This window comes from Neodiprion lecontei, chromosome 4 (genome assembly GCF_021901455.1).
Source record: "Neodiprion lecontei isolate iyNeoLeco1 chromosome 4, iyNeoLeco1.1, whole genome shotgun sequence".
NCBI classification, from domain to species: Eukaryota; Metazoa; Arthropoda; class Insecta; order Hymenoptera; family Diprionidae; genus Neodiprion; species Neodiprion lecontei.
In genome coordinates this window covers 29,859,664-29,885,119 of record NC_060263.1, presented here as the reverse complement: position 1 = coordinate 29,885,119, position 25,456 = coordinate 29,859,664, and the positions used below count along the sequence as shown (strand labels likewise).

Here is a 25,456-nt window from a genome sequence, read left to right as displayed (position 1 = left end):
CAATCAATGGCAACGATTCGTCTTAGTCTAGCTCCAGGACTTCCAGCATCCCGGGGTCTTTGGCTTGAACCGACTTTTTAATGAAACAGTCCACACGAGTGACGACGAGTCGTTGACGACGAAGAATCGTGCTTAAGTTTGATGCGTTTTACGATATTTTTTCAAAGATAAAAACGATACGAGATATCCCCGCGTAGCATTGTCGACCGAATAGCGTCCATTAGTTTCAACGTACATAAAGACGTCCGGTTACCGAGCTGTCCTTATCCTTAGAAATCTCAGTTAAATTAGGGATGCCTAGCCTGGCTTAAAATCCCTGGCTCTCAAAAAGTATCAAACATTACTACGGATCTCTAGCCAACTAATTATACAAACAACCATTTTGAGGTCAAAGACACTTGACCGAAGCGACTGCGTGGAAACAGGATCCTCAACGAGTACCAACCTTCGAGCCGTCCTCTGCCAAGGCCAAAACTTTTTGGGCAAACCGTAACGCGCCAAAAGTTGAAACGACTCCGTGCAACGTTGACCGAATGATTCCGGCATCGGCCTGGACCTCAACTTCCACACCGTCTGCAGGGGCTCAACGATCGCACGGATGCCGCATAAGAGATGAAAACGTCTAATGATGGACGAGGAACGCAATCAAGGCAAGGCGAGCTCCGATTACAAATCCTTCGGTGGTTCGCTTACCCTTTCGCAGAAAAGCACGTCATCTATCCTCCGAGCAACGCGACGGGCAGGAACTTCGTGAGTTTCTCTACGGAGGTGAAACTTTATATTTAGAATGTGTTGGCGTCGTCGTCGCCGTCGTTATAACGTACGACGATGGCCATGGAGTATCACCGCATCACGCTTATTCATAACGCTGTCGCGAAGTCATGTTTAATTTGTTACATCTCGCGATGCGAATTATTATACCTACCTGGCTCGCGTGCAAGGCGGAGGGCGTGTCTGCGTACGGATACTTCTAGAGGACAGCTGCGCGACTTTCAGTTTTTGTTTATTAACGAGGATGAAGCGAAAGTGTAAGCCAAAGCCGGCGGAGGACTTGATTAATTGATTCTCGAAGAAATTATTTACCGCTCTGGAAATTATGAGCAAGAGCGGAGATGAGATCGAACGTTCTCATTTTATTCGGAGCGCGAGTAGCCTCTTACCTTTAATCGCCTGAAATTTTCCTATAATTTCCGTATTCCTGAATTCCTCCATCGCTCACGGTTAACCATTGCATACATCGATGTAAAGGAAGACACAAAAGCGAATGTTCTACTTGTGTAATAATCAGCTAAAATTAAATGTGAATCGATCGGGTACAATCTTTCGCATAATTTATTGCTAGAAATATTTACACGTCCTTGTGTCGACCTGCTTACAATAAAAATTAATTAAAATTGATTCGATTTCCGTTCCGTTGACACGGCAGTGTAATATACGCCTCAAAAGTCACGTGTACACAGCGAAACGCATGTATCGGCGATAAGCCACGGTGACAAATGTCGTAATGTGTCGCTGGCAGTATAAACCCGGGAGCATTAAATTTTTTATCGCACCTTCACATTGTGGAATTCTTTTACTTTTGTTCAATTTTTTTGCGTCTTCTTTATCGTCTTTGTCTTTTACTCACCTTTTTGGCGAGCTGTTAACCTTTGAAACGAAGTCGACTTGCGTAACTGGCAGCAGTCGCGAAGACACGTTTCACCGAAACTGCGAAGGTGTATAGGCATATTCATCGCTTAACGAATCAGCGGCTCGTACTCGTACACATCCGATTGTATGCGTACAAAAGATTCAAATCAGTAAAGGTAATACATTATGCATATGCAGAGAATTTTTACTAGTCGTGAAATGTGTAAGGCATCAAAGTAACGGTTGATCATACGTGAATGATACGAATACTTACATTTGTCGAACCGACAATGCATGGCCAGTTTGCTCCGAAACTCATCCATTTCCATGATATATCAGGAATAACAGTCGTTCAGGCCAACGAAGTCCATGCGTGCATACCTATGCGAGGTTCGAGCGCTGGCTGCATAACCTGCTAGCCCAATGCCATTGTTGTCTGATCGCGAATGGCCGAGGAAGTGAGGAGATGAGGCGGAGAGGAGGTCGGAAGAGAGAAGCGATAAAGGCGATGAATAATCCGACTTGGAGCAAATTTCTTGTAGCCTTACGCACTGCAGGCTTAACGCACCGACGTGCCCCGGCTGTGGCGAAGGAACTTGTTCCGAGGGTGTGTGCGTGTGGGTAAATACGTCGCGGTATCGCGTCCGGGCCATAAGCCAAGCGGACAAGGCGGAATGGCTAGTCACCTCGACGGTGGATCGAAGAGGGCAGGGCAAAGCGAAGCTTGGCCGGATCTGCGTTCGTGCGGGGAGTGAAGAAAATCGCGAATGAGAAAAAAACGCACCGCGGCCGCGTGTCCTGCTCGCGGGTAAGTATTGCTCATCTCAATGCTCGATAGATAACGAAGCGAAGTGGACAACGATGGGCACTCGGTATGCCCCGATAAATATCGGCAACACAATGGCTTCAAGCAGACTCTCATCGAGCTGCCCCGACTCGCAATCAGCGCGAAGTTCAGCAGACATTATCCGTCCGCGACAAATATCCGAATACCGTTCAATTGCCGGTGCAATAATCACCTCCTGGAGCGTGGAAAGGTAATGACCGAGGCGAATTTGAATAAACGATCCCGGGCGTTAATAAGTGAGGCAACGAAACTCGCGTGGCGAGGCGAGGCGATATGGGGCGGCGGGGTGGGAAACCCCTTCGCGATGTCCCTCCAACATATTTCACCGGAAATTCCATTCCTTCCAGCCCATTTGCCGAAGTAGGGGTCTGAACCTGCGACCCGAGAGCACCGACCCCCAACCCCCCGGAGGTCTTGGCTGGTGGGTACCGGGTGGCAACGGGGGGCAAATTCGCCAGCCCGACTGAGTAATTGCGCGGCCTCCTCGATGAATTAAGCGTCGCGACGCTGCCGCTGGATTCGACGCCGCGCGATACCCGGTTCGGGACGCCGATTTCTGTCGCTCCGCGAAACGCTGGGAGAGAACCACTGTAATGGAAATGATAAATCAAACCGATACTAACCTACGCCTGCCACGCACTACTTTACGGGGCAGGCGTTGTCTGGGCTGCGGTAAAATACACCGTGGATAAAAGTGAAGACTGAAAATTCGACGGTTTAAAAAAAGGCTGTAAGAGCGTCACGAGCTTTAATTTCTGCACTATTCTCTTGCTCAAAGTAAGCAATTTTAAAACAACCCGTCCTCAATAATCAAAAAAAAAAAAAAACAAAAAAGAAAAAAGAAACGGTCAGCAATTGCGATTTGCAAATAATCATCACCTGGGAACTGGATATAAATCTGGTGTGTAAAGGTTGAAGGGGATTATTGACAAGCTCGTGGCGAACGACCAAAGTCGGAGAATCGAGGCTGGGTTGAGAGTCCTCCGGAATATTGGAAGACAGCGAAGGCAAGGAAAGAACAAAAAATAATCTCTGCTCAGCTCGGATTACAGTTGGGCAGTTTGCTCTCGCTCTTTCTTCTTAGCACACCTCACACTTTAGATTTTACACTTTAACGGCTTACAGCTCCAAAGTTCCCTGTAGTGCTCGAGCGCAGCCTGCATTAATCCCTCCGGTCCTCACATCGCGTAGACTAATCGAAACAAAAGGGAGACTCGTTCGAACTTCAGGACTGGCGATGTTCCGCAGGCCACACTTCGCAGCCTTCGGCTCTGACAATACCCATCATCTTCCCGACTTCGCCGTCGTCTTTGGCCTTGTTCGAGCCGTCGAGTAAATTAATTCACGCTATGTTGACGAGCGGTCGGTTTTCTCAACGTCATTGACCGAATGAACGCCACAGAAACTACGAGAGCCTTTGCCAGGAGTCCACGGCAAACCGATCGATCAAGCGATTCCTGTGCTATTAAACAAGCCCGACGAATTTTGCGTGACAAGTTACAGAAATATCGATCCTCGTTGCGCGTTCAGGCTCAAAATCAAGTAAAAAAAAAAAATCACGAATCCTGCGCCTCTTCCGTTTGCCACTGTTTCGTGACTCTCTCATGGTCCCATATTAGATATCACACGTGTGATGATTTTTTTTTTTTTTTTTCATTTTTTGTTTTCGTTAGCGAGATTAGTTTCGCTAAGGTTTTGGTCGCCGTGTAATTGCTTTTGACTTTTCTGCGGTAACGTATGACTCAACGGTTAATTAATTAAATAGTTTTATAATCTGGGCGAGTGCCCCGACAAAATGTGCGTGTCCATTCTGCACCTTCATACATTATATAGATACCTAAAATACACATAATATAATCTACCCGGGTACATAACACACTGTCCGTCAAAAATTCCGAGCCCAAAAATCCCTTACGGGATTGACACAGCACACCTGGAGCACGAATATGGTTCAATTCTCCGCTTGCTGAAAGGTATAATGGATTTATCTCATTTTCATCATCACTTTCAAACGGTGTTGACAATTCTCGAGTCTCGCGTAGCATACGATAAGTACCGGGGAGGACGAAATTATTTTTCACGACGGTCTTCGACATCGCTGGTTCGAAGTTGACGTCACCGATTGTGACCAAGTTCGAGTGAAACGGTAGTTCGAAAATAGAGCCGCGGTGCCGGCAAACGATTAATATTTCAAAGAGGAAAATCCATAACTTCGGGAGTATGTACCCTCGAACTTCTGCCAAGCTGTTTAACCAACATGTATTATACCAACATCACTCCACGTCCGGAACAAATGATGTTACGGTAACCGACTCCATCTAACGTAAGCCGCTAGCGGTACTCTTCACTCTCACGAGCTTTCGTAGGTGCTCATTGTGATTATTGTTTTAGGGCGTCCGGGATGTTTGCATGTCGTCAGCGTCGTTTAAAGGCGGCCCTGGTGCCGCGGAGTTTAGGTCCGGACGAGACGCTGCAGGTAGGGTAGGGCACGAGCGTTAATTCAGGTGGGAACCTGGCAATTACGATCCCTCGCACCCAGCCTACGTCTCTAACTCATTTACGCCCGGAAATCCACCCTTGCGTTCGCCTTCCGTTTGTCTTGAACCGACCGGCGATGATCGCTGCTTGCGTTACACCTCCTTTGCGAGGCGACGACGCGATCGATATTCCTAGTGATTATTTCAGCGAGAAGAGGGGGGAATGCGATTCGACGACCTCCGAAGGGACTTGTCAAAATATTATCCCTGGCAGAGCCCAGACCGAAAGCAGGAGGCTGCATCCGATGATCTTCAAATCCATGGCGCCGCTGCCAAATCTAGAATTAAATAGCGCAAAAAGAGCGGTAAATAACGCGGTTGAATTTGCTGTATTTGGAGCAATCGAGCGATCGTAATTTATCAGGAGGACGGGGCGCGCACTTGTTGCGGCCTGGGAAAATCAGAACGGTAAGTACTGGTGACTCCGGCACCGGTTACTCGGCAAGATTTTTCTCCTCGCGACGCGTCGCGTCGATCTCCCGGTTCCTGAGTAACGACGCCCGGCGTCGAGGATTACACTCGTTGGCTGAAAGCTGCGTGGAGTGGCCTACGCGTAACGTTTCCTTCCACCCGTCGAAGCCCCTTGGTTACCAAGGTGAAACGAGGTTCGTTTACGCTCGACCCACTTCAATATTGACTTTTAATGACCCCCGAGATCAACCACAATGAGTGGCGAAAAACTCGCTCGATTGCTCCTCTAGGTTCTTTCCTTTTTCCGGATCCCTGACGCGTTTTCACCATACGCCTTTGTCTTCGGCGCCGTATAAGAAGCCGGACATTTACCGGAAAAATGAAACGCGGGGGAAGTTTGAGGTGAATCAATTCGGGCGATTTATATGCTTTTATACGGTGAGGCGGGAAACAAAATGTAACTACCATTACGCTGCGAATCCAAGTTCGTGCTGGCTTTCTTTTGTGAGAAAATACGCTCGACTCGCACGATTAATTGAGCTAGTGCGACTCGGTTCTACATCGATGTAGAATTTCTCATGCAAATTCAACCTTGTCGTTCGAAACTTACTAAGTGGTTGGTAGACATACATATCAGTTTTTTTATGTTAACATACTCAACTGCAATGCGTCACGAAAATCGGCTATACTTTCCAGATATATCCAGGAGAGTTCGAACACCGCATGTTTTGTCGGACGTAACTATGAAGCTGAGGGTATTGATTGGAAATAATAGTAAATTAGTAAATAAATAGAATCAGTGACAGTGTACGAGAGCGTCGGTAATCTATAAGAGTAATGATCCTCGTGGCTTTACATTCGTGATATCGTGATAATTTCATATCGTGCTCTCCCATTATACCCGGATCATGAATTTCATGGTTCAATTTTCACGATGAAGATTTGTTTGATCTCGAAACGTTATGCGTACCAGCAGCGTCGATATGTAGCGTACTTCGCGTAGTCTGCAGACGAGGACCACGTGCCATATCTCCATAAAGGGTTGGGATGCTCAGCTAGCCACATCAATTATTTTGATAACGAATCACGAAGCGTTATCCTCTCAATTTCTCAACTCGGGGCATACAACACCGGCGGAGGCCGACTGACTGTGTACTGTTTCTATTTCTTTTTCAACTAAAAACACCGCGAAAAAACAAGCACCTCCTAAAAGCTATACAGCTCTGGGCATTAGCCGAAACATTCGTCTTTCGGTCTGTTACTAACACTTATCGGATTCTAAGTCCGGATCAGAATTCCCACTTGACGTATCGTGTAAAGCCAGGAAATAAGATACGAAAGAGCCTAGATACTCATCGTCAGTTGTTTAGGGGTGTTTACAAAATGCGTTACGGTAATCTTAGTATCTTATCATGTTATAGAAGTTTTGGAAATACTTGACACAAAATTCTTGAACGAACTCTGCACTATTTTAATTGCAGGTATAAAATTATACAAAAAAAATAAATAAAATAACCGATAATATTTCAAACTTTTCTTTTGTCTTGAATTACCTGCACTGAAAACTGTTGGAACGACAAAAATATTGAGTTTTTCATTTAAAAACTTTAACTCCCTCAGAAGAAACCTGTCTATTCTCACACGTTTACTAATGTACATAATGATGTCTCGGCAAACAGATTCTATCCAGTTTCAACCATGTTCACATAATTCCACGTCAAAACGCTGGCTTGAGCATAAATATACCTGAACACCCACTAGCAATAAGTAAAACAATCGCTATTCAAGCTTTAGGGATATTCCTAGGGATTTTTGAGCATGCATGTATAATAAGTGAATGCCTGATTGATTGGAGCCAGGCTTAGATACATTTGATGAATATATGCAACTCCAAAACTAGGGTTCGTAATTACCGTGTACAACGGGTACCTAAATTGGCCCGCAATCATTAAAGACACAGACGGAAGTCCTGCATCGAGTTGAATTGTAGAGATGAAAATTTAATCCGATGCAAAGTATTATAATTGTATAAAATGCCATGATTGAATAGCAATTTATCAATTAAAAAAGATTATTCCAGCTAGCCAATATTACCGCTTCAAGGATTTTACCGGTGCCTCGACCTAATGACACGCACACTAGAATCGCACGCGTGTGCGCGATGCACCGATGTGAGTTCGTGAAGTCGAGGCGAGCGGAGCTCTTTTAGGACTAATGGAACAGAAGACTGGTATGTCCGGCACGTTCGCTTTCAGGATAGGTAAGTTGTCGGGAGTGACAGGGAGGGAGGGGATGAGATACGGGGTTAAGTTTTTTTCAATATGGATTCAAATGAGTCCGACCCGGCACAAAGGAAGCGACGGCGGCGCGCGCAGGTTAATTGCTTTGTTAATTAATTATCCGCTCGTGATTAACCTCTATAAAAAATACGGATAGAAAAAAACAACGACAAGAACGTAGAATTTGTTTGAGGAGGGTTGACTGCTGTTGCAGTGATCCAGACGGGCCCTTCGGGTGATGTCATGCCAGCAAGAACGCGGCCAATGATTCTCAAGAGCCAAAACGATCAGAGGCCGCTTCAGCCCTGGGCTGATTTACCAGCCCGCTCCTCGTATCCGCTGCTTGAATCGACGCCGATCAGCCGTGCCCTGGGGGTCCGAGGAACGGCAAAGCTCATCGGTCTGCTCCATGAAATAGGGTTCAATCCCAAACTAGAGTTTGTATGGATTATTGGAGATCGGGGCCGCGTTAGCAAAAACCGAGATGGAATCGAGGCCCGTTGGAATGGTGTTGAAGTACGAGAGCCGGCGCTACATTCCGCGGTTACAGTCGCTTTCCACTGCAATATCGTCCGAGACAGCTGACACGCCCGTTCGGTGACAAGAATCTTTCGCGACGAGGACGACGACGCATTGTGTGACGTCGCAGGGCTCGAGGTGGTTCCATGGTGCACTCGGATTCGAAGATCGGTATCTTCAAGGGGGGCAGCTGGTGGTCGCGCGCCGACTGCATCTGCGAGATCCTCGCCGAGATAAAGGCTTTCAGGGGTAAAACCACCGAGTCGAAGTTCCGTATATACCGGAGAGGAAAACCCGCGTCGAGAATGGGTAAGCCACCGGGTGATCTGTCCGAGATAACGGCCAAGATATAACTCGGATCAGGATGCGTTCGAGGATGGAGAAGAAGCAGCGTGCATCGCCGCTCCGTCCTTGCGATACTTATCGGTCGGACAGCTGGCTACGCGGTTAAAGATCTTGCAATATTTTGACAAAACCGGGCAGAACCACGTTGTGGGAAAAGATCAACTACAGGTAATGCTCCGAACGAAAACCTGCCTACCGTCCGACAATGCGCAGCCCCGAAGTTCGCCTTTGCGGTGAAAAGGTGCGCGTCGCCGATGAAAAATCCAAATCCCGACATGCACCGCAGCAGCTGCATGCCGGGATGTCATGTGTACGGTAGGACCGTACCAACGAGAAATATCCACCCGTTCTCTCAGTTTTTTCCATTGCATTTTATCCACCGCATGTCAAAGTATAGGGCACGGTCTGGTTTAGTTCAAGGTAGGAAGCGAGTGGCGGAGCGTGTAGTCACAGTACCCTACTCGCACAACATACCTACGTCCTCGATTTATCGCAAACCGCACGTGAACCTGCAAAACAAGGAATATCCGGTGGCAAACGGGACCTTCGGGCGAAGATCGTACAGGTGAACCCGACAGGCCGGTGTGACGGGAAGCATCGAAATCAATCGGTGGTTAAGTCAGTATTACTAACCTGATCGATATTGACGGATGACGATGAAAAAGCTCTTTTCCCGTTAATGTTACAGAGCTGTTAACACGAGTGGATACTTTCGACGCCCTTCGCGAACAATGAGTACGTAAGAACCCGGGTTACTCAAGCGGGGGCCTTATAACGCTTCCGCGTTGCGCTGGGGTAAAATTTTTGGAAGGACCGAATATAGGGCGACACTTCGGTAGCCGAGTCGCGCCGGTTAGGAATTTCGAATATTCGTTAAAGAGACCGAGCGAAATTCGTGCAAGAGAATTTGCCCGCTGCGCGACACCTGCGCTAAATGACAGCGTTACCGTTACTGCTTGCAGGAACTGTCCGTAAATTACTCGGGTGCATGTCTTTTTTTTACTATAAATTGTCACTCCCACCTCATTTTACACGTTAGATAAGTTATACACGATCGCCAAGACTAGCCATAAGAAATTAGATTTTGAATTCACTGATTTCATTAGTGATTTTACTATGCGTGTACAAACGTATTTCATTCAAGCTCAAAAATTGTCAAGCGCAGTTGATAATTAACATACTAAGCTTATGACGACGTAACTAATCGTTGAACTGATGACTATTTTTTATGGGGCAAATGGAATTATAGCAATAAATTGTAAAAATGAATACACTTGTTCTGCGCATTAAATTCATAATCCGATAAAAATATGAAGTGTCTCAACAAGTCTCTACTTTTTGAAATACACGTCGCAAAGACCGGGACAAAGTAGGTCAAGTCTAAAACATAATGAACATTGAATCATTTTTTCATTCATTTTTGAAGCTGCCTACTTTTTCCTCTCAAGACAAAGAGGATTTTTCCTGTAAACACTGAAAATTGTGTTCCTTTGGCAGTTCAATAAGTGAAATATTTCTGTTAATTATTATAAGTAAACAGGAGTAGAACGACCTCATTCGCACAAGCATTATCGTGTTCTTTCCTCAACAAGTGCCCCAATTTGCTCCAGTCTCCCCTGTACTCCATCAGAAGGAAAACTGACAAAGAACTTGTTTCTTTCGCTGGACGGAAGAGGCTTACTTTCAGCATGGACTAGAAACCATGATGGACACAGGGAGTCATAAAAACGCAGGAAGCAAATGCGAGGGTTGTATTCCCGGGGCCTCCTTGTCCCTTGCCCTTGCGCACCTTGGGCGCCTTCGGAACTCCGGCATCGCGGTGGTCGGAGTGAAAAGGTTGGATGACTTGTTGGACGGAGAGTTCGCGTGATAACGAAAGTCCTACGTAGGCCGACGCAGTACGTCCGGCAGGAGCAGCGGCGAAAGTCAGAGGGGGGTCAGGAACGCCGGGGGTTGTTTCGGGGGCGCGGGTAAGAAGGAGCGAAGGGTTCGGAGGGGGGCGGTTGGCTCTCGGCAAACATGGCGGACGTCACGCAACTCCCTGTAGGTACACCGCGATATCGTGTGCAGGCCGCCGAGCAGGCAGTGGTAGAAATATATTTTAAGTCACCCCACGGGGGTGAAGCATACCTACCGACGGCGGCTGCCGACTCGTAGAGAGAAAGTAAACTACGGTAAGTGTTCGTGCCATTCGTGTAGCTGCGTGCTGCTCGCGCAGCGTTCGGCGTCCACTCGCCGAGTATGGTATAAGGCTCACCTGCGTCGATGCAGATCCGCGCATGCACGCGCGCGTACGTCACGGCGTGCGGCGTGCACGTTATTCGTATATCTCACATTACCCGGCCGGCTATACAAGCCTTCATCCCTGCATCCTGAGTCGCGTATTGGTTTATGGGGCAATAGCGTCGACGGGGCTCGGTGCACCTGGGGGAGGGTCGTCCCTCTCTCCTAAACGCGGTAACGGGTTACTCACTGCTCACTGAAGTCCGGAAGATCGCAATCGTACGGTCGATGTTGCCGTTCTCCTTTCCTCTCCTTCTTCCGCCCCCGCGCGTGACAATGAGGAGGGACTCGCGTATTGTGACGCACGGAAGGGTGCTTCGCGCAAACCCGGCCAACCCCCGACGGGTCGGCCGCACGCCCTGCGGGGACGGACTCGCGGACGTCGTCGTAAATCAACCGTTAATTTGTTGGCTGTTGAGCCGCTCATAACTGCTTCCTTGCGCGGGTCAGTGCAGCGCCACGCCGATTCGACGTCACACGTTGGCTCGCCCTCGAGACGAGAACTTTGGAAGTTGCCCTCAGGATCTTCCGGGCAAGGCTCGCTCGTTACCCGTTCACGAGTTGTCGCCACGGATGCACACCTCAACTTCTGCAGACGCTCGAAAACTGACGGAACTCCCCGGCAAATCGACGCGGTAATTAGGGCAATTAGAGGGCGCATTCCGTGGCACGCAATCTTCGACTCGACCAGATCACTCTGAGACGGAATTCTTGGTCTAGGTGTGACTGGACTTCAACTAATATACGAACCTCCGGAGCGTTCGGACGATATTTGTACAATTGAGGTACAATTCAGACTTATTGTAGGGTCCAACAGTTATGAAGAATTCATTCAATCCATCGAGGTACAATTAGTCGAAATATAGTCGCGGAAAATTTTCTTCGGCCGCAATAGAGAAAATGTTCAACCTGCTGCAAGCTTTAACGTATCGTTGAATCAATTATGTATTCGTACATAAATTTGATGGGAGCAAAAAATAAGTGTAAAATTAATCACGTAATTGCCTTGTAATCTGTTATATTTGTCTGTCGGGATTACCTGTATCAATTATCACCCTCTCGTACTGTTAATGTGTTCCCATTCTGCAAGTACGATCACACACGCTTATACGTACAACATGACGAACTATTAAAACCAATAAAAGACGGAAGCCACAAGCAAGACGCGTACAGAATGAATGTCTTTGCATCCTTCTACTACTACCGATCATTCTTTGCTGCTAATGTCTGTAGTTATTTTTCGATTGCTTATTTATTTATCAAGAGATTGCATGTAATGACGTTTTACGGTAATTCCCTCTTGATCCTACCTCATTCGGTCAAGTGCCTGTAATCCAATAATATCTAACAATAATTATGAAGAAACGATGTCGGTATCGTTTAATAAGCGCATCCCGTTTTGATAAAATTCAATTATGCCTCGTAACCTGTAGCTATCAGTCTTCCGTTGCAGTTAAGGTTACAAAAATAAAAAAAGTAAAATTAACAGTTACACAGCTATTGTCTCAGGTCTGAAACTGTAATCCGACGCCTCGAACTAATGCCACAGCATCTCGTTGTCACTGATCTTCGCACGATAAGATTCTGATAGCAAAATAAAAGTGATGAACTGGATATCAATCTGCCGTTACAGCAGTAACGATATAATTTATGGGATTGTAAAACGAACAACCTACAAAGTGTAAAAAGTATCCGTTAAATTTGCCCCCTCGGCGAAGTGAGCTAATTGACGAAATACGCGCTTCGTTGGCTGCCGCAAATTGGCGAGACATATTATGTAGTAGGAATTGATCAGGGATCTCCGCTTCGGCGAATTACAAAGCCCGTAATTTGCTCCTTCTCCCATTCGTCTTTCTTCAACTCGCACTTCGTCTTCGAGTATACCCACAAGCCAATTGCGACAAAGTTGACAAAGGAGTGACAAAACCCATTTCCGAAGTTTCTTCACCGCGTCGCGGCGTCACAGCGTCAGTAAGATCCGCAGAAGTGAAACTTGCTCCAAGCTTTTCGGCGAACTTGGTATACCGACTATAACACACGCTCAGCCGACGCATAAAAGGACGTCTCGCGTAGACGCAGGCACTTGTACATTATATACAAGGCGAACAAAATTCCGGGACAAAAGTCAAGGCGTCAAAAACTTGAACGGGGAGTTTCGTTGCGTCCGAATGCGTGTCCGGCTACGTTGGGGACCTGTGCACCGAAGCGGAGGATCTTGGCCGACGGGCGATCCGTCTACGCCATGGTGCCGTTGGGTCCAGAAGTTGAGCCCAGCTCTCTCCGCCTCCCGCCGCCTCCCTCTGTCACCCATTTCCTGCAGGCGACCCGCGCCTCGACTTCTTCGCCGCCTCCGCGGAGAAACAAACACCTCCGAGAGTCACAATACCGCATCAACGCCTCGAACCGCTAATGGAATCACTAGTCAACTCACCCTTTTGCGAGAATCGCTCAGGCGAACCGTTCGTCCGCGGCGGCAGAGACCGACTCTCTTCGTTGGTCCTCTCGCCTGTCCGAGACGCGAGACATCCGACTTATAGGGACGTCCGGCTATCCTTGGACGACAATTACTTAAGAGAGAGTCCCCCCGAGGTCTGTCTCTGCTGCTTAACGTTCTCAGTCATGACGCCTTCCACGGTCCGAGGCATCGACGTCAGGTGCAATTACTCGAGCATGAATGCAGTCGTGATATAGTATCAACAAGATTTGGAAACTGGGCGGGATGAGTAATCCACAAGTCGAGGACACGAGGACACGAGGAGACTGTAGACTCTATGACTGACAATTGTGCCATGCTTTTGAATTTTTTTCAATAATAATCACCCAACCTCACGTCGCACCGTCGGGAAAGTTGCTTCAGCTCAATTCTAGAGGCATACAAAGAATGAAATAGATCCGTAATCTACAGAGATCGTCTGACTCATTTGTAGCCTTCGAACACTACGGAGGATCTGAAATAATAGCTGACTATACACACACCGTTAGAGCGATTGTTTTATTATTAAACATATAACGGGTTATATTATATTCGTGTAGGTACAGAGCTGCGTACAAGCGATAACAGAACTGATTAACAAACCGCTGAGTAGTGACTGATGACAAAGGATGTGGTAACGGAAAAAACATATTCCATCTCCCTGCTACATAATCGATGATCTCAGTCGCGGGAGTTTGTGTGCGTAACATATTGCACTACTACACTGCTCGCATATATAATATTTGCGTGAAAATAATTGTCAGTTTGAGCAGAATATCGGCGGTGTCACAAATTCTTGTTAATTCAAACTCCTTGTCAATGGAAGTAGGATCATTTCACGAGTTGTGGGACTTTGAAAGACAGCGATTCTCACTTCGCGTTGGATAAAAAGTACTTTCAGAGATGCCGTGAAGTATACATGTATCCTGGGTACGTCGAACGCAGAAACTTCAACGCCAAGGGGCAACATCGTGAGGAGTTTCATTCGTCAGGATCGAACCACCGTAAGCATCAATCGCTCGCTCTGCGCACCGCTAGCCCAAGGCGCGAAAGGTTTTGATGCTAAGCAATGTAGCCTGCCTTAAGAGCACCCGTTGATCCGACGTCTGTAAATCCGTTTTGCAATTAAACTTATAATGAGGATATGCTCGTCACATGTCCGTTGTGAATTTAATACTCGCGGTTAAGGAAATGGGGGAAAACACTTTCGTATCACGCATCGCGAAAGATGTGATTCGCGTTTAATATACTCCTGATTAAATTTTCACGTCGATTATTTCAATACACGTTCAAGTGTACACAATAAATTACAAATTCCACGTTCAATTGTACAAAATCTTCAGCGGTAAATTAGCGAAAAATTTTACCTGAAATATGACGATCACAGATGAAAGAAAAAACAACAAAAAACAGGTTCATTGTATGCATATACATCCATATATACGTATTGTACGTATGCGAGAGAAGGTTATTGAGTTATGTAATGCAGAGTGGTGAGTTCGATTACCGGGTATAGATATAATACGTTGTACGACCGAGCATTCCTGTACGCACGGAGGCTGCATAGACATCCTCCCCGTCCCTCCTTCCGCTCATGGCCCCGCCGACTAGATGATATTATACTTACTACTATACCGCGGTTGTACGTGTTGTAAGATACTAGCTCCCGATGGGAAATGGAGAAGGATGAAATGGGAAAAAAGTAAGTCGATTTGTTGAAATTCGATCCGATGTTCGCGGATATCGGCCGCAAGGCTGGATTCCTAGGCTTTTCCATCCTGCAAGGGGGATTCCCCGCTTCGCTTCGTGCCGTTGTGCTGCCAGGGTATGCCTTGCATATATATGCAGTCGTAGGTGTGTTCACCCATCGGCACCGGGGCGCGGTGTGTAACGCGTGAGAGCGACGAGGTACACAATATTTTCAAATTGCTTCCATTATCACTTGCGGTTCAGTTCACATGATTGTTTCATTCCCGCGGCGAGAATAGCTGACTGCGTAGTACGTGTCTGAGGGAATCTCTGCTCGGTTATTACATGGGATAACACTGGCGTCGGATGGACTATATATACCTACATACATATATACATATACACATATACAGATGCTATACTCTCTTTCTTGGTGATCTTGGTTGTCCTGGGTAACGGAAATATTTACGCCACAGGCGTGAGCAGCGATAAAACAAAAAGCTGTCACCGCACCCTGTGGCCGGGAGCTTAAGTCACTTCGCTTCATAGAAATTAATGAATTTTCGGATGAAAATATGTACCGTATGAAATTTAAACGTATAATTTGTCCAATTTTGAAATCCAACACAATCTGACAATAAGAGACAAGCATGCGTTGTTTTCCAGCTGTTACAAAAGGCGCATATAAACACGGACAATTTTCCTTCAGTCCAGTCAGAAGAACAAGGATAGAAAAAAATTTGAGCACCCCCTAGGTCGTCAATTTCCACCGCATTGGTATAATACATGCGCGAGGAATGGGCAGTGCTGCACCGTCAAGCTCATCACTATTTCACAAGCGTAATTGCAGATGCAGATCGTAGGTATAGGTAGGTGGCCTGTGGAGTGGCTTGAGCGTAAGCGTAGGTATACATCCGTACGGTGCGTGCATGCCTACCGTTGCGGATGAATGTGCAATTATTACAACATAAACACGATTCGTTTGGTCACGGTCCGACATTATAACACTCCGTTACATCCCTCGCGGTACATAAATTTTGCATTTGACAACAAAGCACTGCGACGTGGTAATAATAACAGCGCCTGAATACAACCCCGTTACACGCATAAATAAAGACGTTTTTCGCGAGGTCGAGCCTCGGCTCGGGGGTGAAAATCACGCGACGTAAGGGCTACACAATGGAGGCTGTCCGCCTCTAATAGACTTGACCTAAAAATCCACGATGCCCGCAAAGCCTGACTTCACCTGATACTCACCTGACCCGTAACGGGCCTACCCAACCCGATGTAATAATATTATTTATAATATATCGCGGAGATAGGCAATCCCGCCTCGGTCACTCGCGGCAACGACGATAAAATGTCTCCGTCTATGGACTTCGGTGATTTGATGAGAGGAATTGAATCTGGCTTGGCGTGATATTGGAAAGACGGGGACTCTCACCCCGTGCGCATCCCTCTGCACCCCATGACACGTTGTGTACAAGCACGCCGGACGCGCGATATCCGCCAAAGCGATTGTTTCCGTCTGTTTATTTGCATTTCCATGCTGCACCGCTGAAGCTGAAACTATAAATATCTTCAAGATATATCCGAGTGCCACGGTTGTTCGCCTGCATCGTTGTGTGCAGTTTGTAGTAGTTTTAATTTTTTTTCTTTTTATTTTATTTTTCATTTCTATCTTACGCGCTTCTGCCGCGACAACGCAAAGAGAACGATACGAACATCACTCGGTGGGTACATACAAGTTATTTTCAGAACTCCGAGTGCATATGACGAAGGAAAACCCCCGACTTGACTCTGTATACCGAACGTCAAGCTCGCGGAACTCTCGTAATTATTCCATGAGATAATTGTGACAATTACTCACCCCTTATACCTGCGCACAGAAAACTACAATTCCTGCAGAAGTTCCGTGCGCAGCTATACCGTAGAGTATATTATGTTATTATATTACGCTGATCAATAACGTGAGTCACGTTTAAAGCTCGTTAATTAGCAATTGACTCACCTTTTTATTTATATAATATAGTTAAACGTGTTTTGTGCGATATTTATATACGTGTAGAACCTACCGATGCATTTGACAATACAGGAAATTTTGAAAACTTTAAATATATGTTTAACTTTAACCGATAACATGAGTCGAAGAGTTTTTTCGTACCAATATTTAGAATCTATGCTGTGATTGTGAGATTAGAGATGTATTTGAATGCTACGAAATGATACAGTTATGCCTACTGAGTGTTTCCGCAAATCCTCTGTATTCACTCATGATCCCCGACACCTCCTTACAGTCTATGGTTAATTTTCTGCGTAATCATCTCGCACATAAACGGATTAAACAGAGCTCACGCATGGGAGGAGGCACGTTGTGTGCAGAGAGTGTATTTACGGATGTCAAGCATCGGTAACAATAGCCATATACCTACATGCAAAGATAGGCATGTGATGCGAGGATTTACCTCGAATGCTATGGTGCGCGATGGCTCTTGGAGATTATAGGAACGGAGCAAGTTCCACGCGGTGCACGGTGTATTTGGTAAACTTTAGTCATTCACGTAGATAACCACATCTGGCGATGCATTTCATAGGATACGCACTACCGCAAATACTCATAAGCTGAAGAAGAATTCAAGGAATGTGCGAATATTTGACTTTTCGCACAACTGACATTCGATAAGACGGAAAAGGTTTCGCTGAATGAAGACAGTCACTTCCCAACTGGCTAAATACACGAATCGTGTGGAGATGGCTCAGTACAAAACCAGCGTGGGATGCTTGAAAAGATACTGTAGATATTATACCGATCCACGGAGTTGACAACAATCTAATTCGAACAAGGCACTCTCAATTTTGAGCGTCGTACTTCTACTATGCGTTTAAGAACTATAGAGGAAGAGTCGATAACTGATAAACGCAACGGAAAGCATTCAAAGAATGAACCGCTGTATCCACCAGACAGAAAAAAAGAGACATGGTGATCTATAGCTATAGTGCAGTGGATGTATGGTAGGTAGATAAGGGTATACAGTGGCGGCCATACCACGGATAACACCAAAGCCTCAATCTTCAAAGTTACGGATATACTATCTCACAAGACACAAAGAGACAGTGGATCCCCCGATGAAACCTCGCCTGCAGTACTTCTCATTGTCAACCTAAGCTGCAGCATTAGCACAAGGCTAAGAAAAAGTAAGCAGCGTGACTCAAAAATCTAAGTAACTCTAAGTTTTATGCAAGATTCTACAGAGGCTAGAGAAGATCATGCCAATTGGGTCGAATGAAATAGGCATCTGGTCAGGAGGTAGAAGTACAATCGACTTCTTCGGCGATGAGATATGCTGAAATTTCCAAGTTGGCATTTTGAACTCTGTTTGCTAAAAAAAAAAAAAAAAAGAAATCTTATCACCGTATTAAATGACGAACAGCACGGAAGTCTCAAGTTTCTCAAGAATCAATTCTAATTCTGATTCACATTGTATTGTCTTTTTTTTTTTGTTTTTTTAAATACCTAATAGTTTTAATGAATTTCCACGTTCCATCAGAAAATTTTTACAACAAAATGTTTGGAGATAATAATGGACTACGACGACTTATTCAATTACCGACGATAAGTGAGACTGAATTTTCCGATTCATAAATTCCTATGGTGCTGGTAATTTACAAATCCCTCATCCCCGGATCGCATTTCGTTATCTATATTCGCCTTCGTTAATTGATCTAGATTAGCTCTACATACCAGGAAGAAATGCTCGAGTCAATTTCTGCAATAGCGTTTCTGTACACCCCCGATGCTTAATCGCTGTATACCCACGGGTAAAGTTCTTTCTCGTTGCCGTCGATTTTTCTTCCACGAAAATATCCGAGGAATTTCCTTTATCTGAGAAATGCGTATCTCGGTAGCTACCGTCAGGGAACAACGTTTCCTTAATTACTCGTACGTATACGAGTATACCTGTATCCGCAGCGTCAGATATTCCCTTTCTATAATATACGCGCGGCGTTTTGCCGAGCTATTGTTGTAGCTTCTTGAATAGAACGATGCACTTACAAAAATACGGTTTAATTAGTTGCTCGATTAACATTTCCAACTTTGAAGTGGTTGAATTCTGAAATGCGTCGGATCGCGTTCGACGGCACTTTTTGTGCTTCGCCTGACGTCGCCCAGACCCCCAGAGCTTGCGACTGTAATTGATACCGTGTCTCTCAGTCGCCGCGGCGCGACGCTCTTCCCCGTTCTACACAATTTTACGTCACTCGACAATTTGCAGGCTTCCCAATCTAGCCACCGGCGTCTCTTTTTCGCAGCGCTGAATCGACTCTGGTAATAATTTTCCTAATGAAACAAGCTTGAAGGAAGCAAAGAAAATCCCACACGGTAAAATATTCCCGTGCATCAAATTAACAGGATAGAGTGAAAAGGGGGATCGTAGCAAAATCAGATGTACCCTGTATTATACCTTCGTGAAAAAAGGGTGGCAACGTATAATGCGTCGTGAAAAAAGATTTCACTGTATATCTATTCCTCTTCCGCAGTGATTGTAGTTTTTCGGTGCCTTTCCTGCTTTCCTCTCCTTCATTTGTCCTATTATTATTATTTTTCCTCCCTCCTATATAATTTCATTTATAACATATTATCACGCAAAGCCTACCGCATTTCGCGCATCGTCGAAAGTTTACCCGAGCCGCTACGGTTGCGTGCAAATGCCGCATACACATAATACGTAGGTGTATGTATCCACGGGTACAAACTAGCGGTATTCTATTCGTCATATCGAATAATATTTTTCTCTCAAACTGGTACCGTCCGAGAAGTCGCTGTGCAGTCGGGAAAATTTCTTCAGCCAATGTAGCGCTTATGTGCAGGTAGACTGCAGATCGCCTGAATTTAGTGCATGAATAACAGAAATATGTCGTAAGGGGATACCTGCACGCATGCAAGGCGGCATGAATCGTCGCGGCGTCGTTAAATAGTACAAGTTACGTCGTGCGCTCGCGTCTAAGGGATCGAGTAACCGAGAGAAGCAGCTGCGGGTCTGATTTTACGCTCGTCAAAAAAAGAGAGGAAGGTAAGAATAAAAATGAAAAAAAAAGCGAGAGAAAGAGGAGAAGAAGAACTCCGGCGCAGATGGTGTCACCAAACGTGACGAATCCGCGGCTAACTCGTACCAATACGTGTAATAACCTGAGATGCAGATGTGGAAAATGGAGGGCGAAAGGGGCGGAAAATGGTCGGCGAAAAGTGAAACGGGGAAAATGAAGCGTGCGCATACCCTCTTTGTGCCTTCCACACGGCGACTTCGAAGCCAACGCGACGCATGTAACAAGGAATGTTCAGCACCGCGTTAAAAGACGAAGTCTCGAAGTCGGAACCAGGGGTGCCTCTTACCCGGTGGCGTAAAAGGTTTCCAGAGGGCGGGTCTCGCCGAATCGGTCACGCGCCCTTCGTTCAGCATGGTCATTCCGAAGGTGCGAAGAAGAGACCCCCTCATGGCCACGGAAAATCGAGGCACGCGAAGAAACGGACCAAACAGGCGTACGACTGTCGCAACGGCGTACGAACGGTTCGAGTCCTACCCTTGTGCCCAATAATGGCTCAGAAATTGGCCCAGCCACCTGTCTACCCCTTTTCGTCACGTGTCGCTATTTGTGCCTCGTGAATTAACCAAAAGGAAACAGAATTCATTTTCATCACCCCCACGATATGTATACACATATATAGGTACTCACCCACTCACGACGACCGGCTGCCGACCAAGCTCGCTTTATTTTCTCCGAAAATAATAATGTGAACCAAAGGTGTATGGAAGAAAATGTGCAATGGAAGTGCGAGTTTCTGGAATAAACAGAAAGAAAGAAGTGAATTGTTTTATCTGCGAAACAAAGCTCGTGATCTGTATTATACAGGGTCATTTATTCGTGGCTGACCGCCACCGATATCTCAGTATCGAAATGCGTAGAGATTCGTGGTAGTTTAGCAATGCGTAAATAAACTTGTTAACATACATATTTCGTCGATGATTGATGCAAGAAAATACGTAACTAATAAGGGCCGTGTATTGTATTTGATTCGCCAGTACATATATGAACGCCAGAAAATCAGCTTCGAGCTTTTTTCGAGTCTACCACGCCGTTTCGTCCCACATACGGTAAGAAAATAATATTATTTTCCTGCTCTAGGGTAGGAAATATGTAATCTCTGACGCAGGGGATCAAGCATTCCTTATACTAGGTTTATTATATTGCTGTATTTTTACACCTTTCGTGTTGCTGCGTTGGTCATATAGAGGCAAAGGAAATAGGTATATCTTTACATCCCGGTGATGTGATATAAAAATTCCTCACCCTCCTACGCGATTCTAGCGTACGCGGAGAATGGCCTACATACATATCACGGATAGTTTCATCTTCATCGTAAAATTTCTGACTTACTGTTCAACGATGCGGATTTATTCCCACGTTTTATTGACTCTTTCTTATATAGCGCAAAACGAAGAGTACAGAATCGTAGTTACTTTCTAGCTAGTAGTACATCGGTAAACTCCATTTTTTGTTCAACTTATATGGACAAATTTAATCATATTGAAATATCGTACGTATTCGGGCTTGAACATGTGTTTCAGAATAATTAACATTTAAACCAGCGTTAAAATAGATGTAAACATGATGTTCGGTGTAAAAAATCTTTGTCGATAATTCAAGCGTAAACTGGTTCATGAATAAAAATCTACGGATTCTTAAAAATACGCGTATTCAGAAAGTAATTTTACCTCATGCAGCTATCTGGGGAAATAAATTCAAGTATAATTATATTAGATGTTTTCTGCTTTGTTTAGCGCAAAGTACGTGAGACAAGATTGACAGGAAACTTTTTACACTCGGCACATTGGAAGCGGAACGAAATTGCGAAGGATTACTAAGACGGATTTTTTTTTATTCATTCACAAAGAGTTCTGCTCATTATTATAACCAAAAATCGCTAGGCATTATTGCGAGTGAAATTGCAAATTGAAAAAAAGAAATGCCGCATTATGGGTTATATTTCTGAGACATACGGGCCTCCAGCCCCTGGCGGCAGATTATATAGAAAGCAGCATCCAGCGTACGTTTCGGCCAGGAATTTCGTCTAGCGTGGTGCGGATTAATCGTACTCCGACTTGGCATTAATGAGTTTATCTCTGAAGCCCAAGTACAGTCGGCGCTTTACGGAATGCCCGCCCTCCGCGGCTGCGGGTCCCACCGTAATTAAAGCAGGAAAAGCAAAAGCTCCGCCCGGCCACGAGACACATATAACCTCCTTTATCTAACCCAGCCGACGCGACGCCGAGGCTCGTTCGAAGGACTGAAAGGCCAGCGATCGTCGAGAGGCCTCCTCCTCCTCCTCCTCCTCCTCCTCTTCCTCTTCCTCTTCCTCTCCTCGGCGATGTTATCTGACCCGCCTGATGTTAACTGGCGTTTATTTATGTAATTCTCCGAGGCCCTACGGTGGTCCACTTGTCACCTGCCGCACTCGAAACGGTTTCGAACTCAGGTAAGGCCCCCGACCGCCTCCGCCATCACCTTTGTCTGCGGTACTACATACATAACTATAATTCACCCTTATTATACAGACGTATTTCGGTGCCCGATTTCCGTATGAACAGATACACGCGTCATTCCGTACCTACACGTGTAGTCGTACGCATCGTAGATGCATAGATGGATCGGTTAATTCTTACCAAATTATTTCCGATGGTCAATTAATTCCCCTTGCAACTGCGACGCGGTATGTCTATTTCGAAGATCCTGTCCCGATAACTTCTGCTATAAAACTTCAAGAACCTTAAGTGCAGTAATGACGACGCTTGATGGAGTTATTTAGTGTCCAAGATCATAAATTTTAATCAATCTGACGCATGAAACGTGATTGCATTCGATTTCGAATTGTACGGACGTATACGTTGGTATTTGAAGTTACCAAGAATTTGTAAAGTCCGTGAAAAATTTGATACATAAAATAATCGAAATAGGTGATTGGAAGATAATAATCCGGAGTGAGAATGAAAGGTTTCCAGAAGAGTTGAGGATAAAATCATGACTGTATAATTCACAAATATGAATTATACATTGGAATATTACTTGCTTGACGACCTGGTTGTGCCAAGAGCAGCTTTTACGGCCATGTACGGCGGACAAAAGAATAATATCCACGATGATAAAAAAAAAATCATACTCAATTCGAATAAAGTTGTAACGTATTTCCGTATTATTCGAAAACTGAGATAATAAATCGCTTGTGGCGAATTACGTGTTTTTTTCATTGCGACGCATTGTCTGATAAACGCAAATAAAAAAGTTGTAATTAATAATTGTTTATTTAATGGCCTCGCGCATACGTGTATGAATACCCGTTTCCAAGTTTCGACCAATTTTTTAATTCACCGCCATCGCGTTGGCGGTACAGGAGTTAACAAGCGATGTTCTTTGCAGCAACGTTTTCCTCCTGCCATCGTATAACCCAGTGGCGTAAACGGAAATTGTTCCTCGTACAAATCCGCATGATCCGGTTCTTTAATATTCGCGAACGCGGAGCCTGATGGTAACCTAAAGTAAAACCTGGGGGCTCGTTAAGCTCCCGCTAATACGCAAACGAGGAAAAGTCAGGTATAGGTATCGAATGTAGCGACGTCTAAAAACTAATCCCTGAAAGGCACGCACCCGGCTCCGAGCCGACAATAAGCGTGACCGATAAATTTCCGGAAGTATACGAGAGGCGGTGTATCGGTTATTTTCTTTCATTCTTTTTTCATCCGACGTTTCCTTCTCATAATTCCTCCAAACTGCCGCGACAATACGGAATTAACGAGCGTTCAGGAACTCTATGCAATAACTGAATTAGCCCGGCACGCAACGTTGCGTATATACAAGGGTGTGCATGTTTGTCTCGTCAAAAAACTATCGGATACACGCCTCGTACAATCGTGCGAGCCAAAAGTTAGAGAGGAGAAAAAGAAACCGATCGAGCGCTCCTGTCCGTCACGGATCGATAAATTCCGATGAAGAAATGGAATAAAATAAATTTCTCGCCAAATATCTTGTTTGCCGTAGAAATCTGACCGGCGCGTTAGAGGAAGTTGACAAACGGTTGTTTGTCGGATCTTCTCACAGCGCGGTCAGGGCCAACGGCGGCTCGACTTTCTCGAGGTAAAGCTACGCCTCTGGCCCGGCTTTGTAAAGTCCCCTGACCTAAGAATTACACCTGATCGAACCGGTTCCTATCGCTAAACTCGGGCCGACGTCGCGATCCCGTCGAATCTACGAGATGCGGGAGGATAGACGATGGGCGAAAGAGGAAGGAGGGACAGGTGAATCGCACCGACACCGAGCGAGGCCATTAATAATATAGGTGCGCGGCGCGTGGCGTCTCGTGGCGTCGCTGCCCGCCGATCGATGATTCGCCCACCGGATCGCACGTTGGGTATTAAACCGATAGCGCATACTCGCGGCTCCTGGTTCTGCACACAAGTATCTAAGGACTGAGTTATACGCCGAAAACGATTTGTCACCAACCCCCGTGGTCTCCGTATGTTGCGTAGGTATTCGAAATGCTTAACCTCCGCTTTTTGTTTCTTATACCCACAACGCCTCCCCCGACATTCCTTTCCGCAGTCTGACCTCACGCCCTATCGGTTATTCGTTATCGGGTTGCAGACCCGCATTTGGTGTTTCACCGTAAATTGCATACACTTGAGAGGGCGCAACAGAGATAATACATGGTAGCTTTTAAATGTTTTGTCAGAGGTTCGGACGTTGTAACGGACAAGTTTACACGTTTTCATTGTCTTCGACGTAATCTTTGAACTAACGATATTTACACAAGGAGTCCTCTTACATGGTCAAACATTCCTGCAAAACAAAGTATTTATAGTTAAAATCAGGCGTTTTGTGATAGAGGGATTTTTCATGAGACCGTATCTACGTGACCTGATCGATTATCTTAATTTTATTTTCATATTTAAATATATGAGTAAAAAAGTGATTCCCTCTTTACCCACGTTTCTCCCTCTCCTGCTTCCCCGCTTTATTTTCGCCGTACTTTGGACGTAGATGAATGATGGCTTTACCGTAGATAACATCTAGGAATACTGAACAATTACTCTTCTTTTCACTTTCTTTGCCAACTATATTAACACCGATGCGAAGTAGATTTCACAACATAAAAACAAACCAGGGCTTCGGTAATTCTGTTCGACGAGAGAAGGGGGTGTTTTGATCAAAAACCGTATTAAATAAACCAATAACTGAAGAAAAAAATAAAAGAAACAACGTGACAATGGCACTTTATCTTACTACATGTAACCCTGAGCGCAGTAATGAACTCTGACGTACCCCTGATTCCCGAAATTGTTTCATCCGGCGCCACGATTTTCAGCCCAGACCGCAGATTGATTGCCTTCTAAAC

At 45.5% G+C, this 25,456-nt stretch overlaps 1 long non-coding RNA gene across 1 annotated transcript in view; it reads right to left on the bottom strand.

Moving 5' to 3' along the window:
• Window positions 1-20,851, bottom strand: part of LOC124293988 — an 87,178-nt gene extending 66,327 nt beyond the window's left edge. Inside the window, exon 1 of the long non-coding RNA XR_006903849.1 lies at window positions 20,746-20,851. This is a non-coding gene — a long non-coding RNA (uncharacterized LOC124293988). The remainder of the gene's footprint in view (window positions 1-20,745) is intronic.
• Between the last annotated feature and the right edge of the window lie 4,605 nt (window positions 20,852-25,456).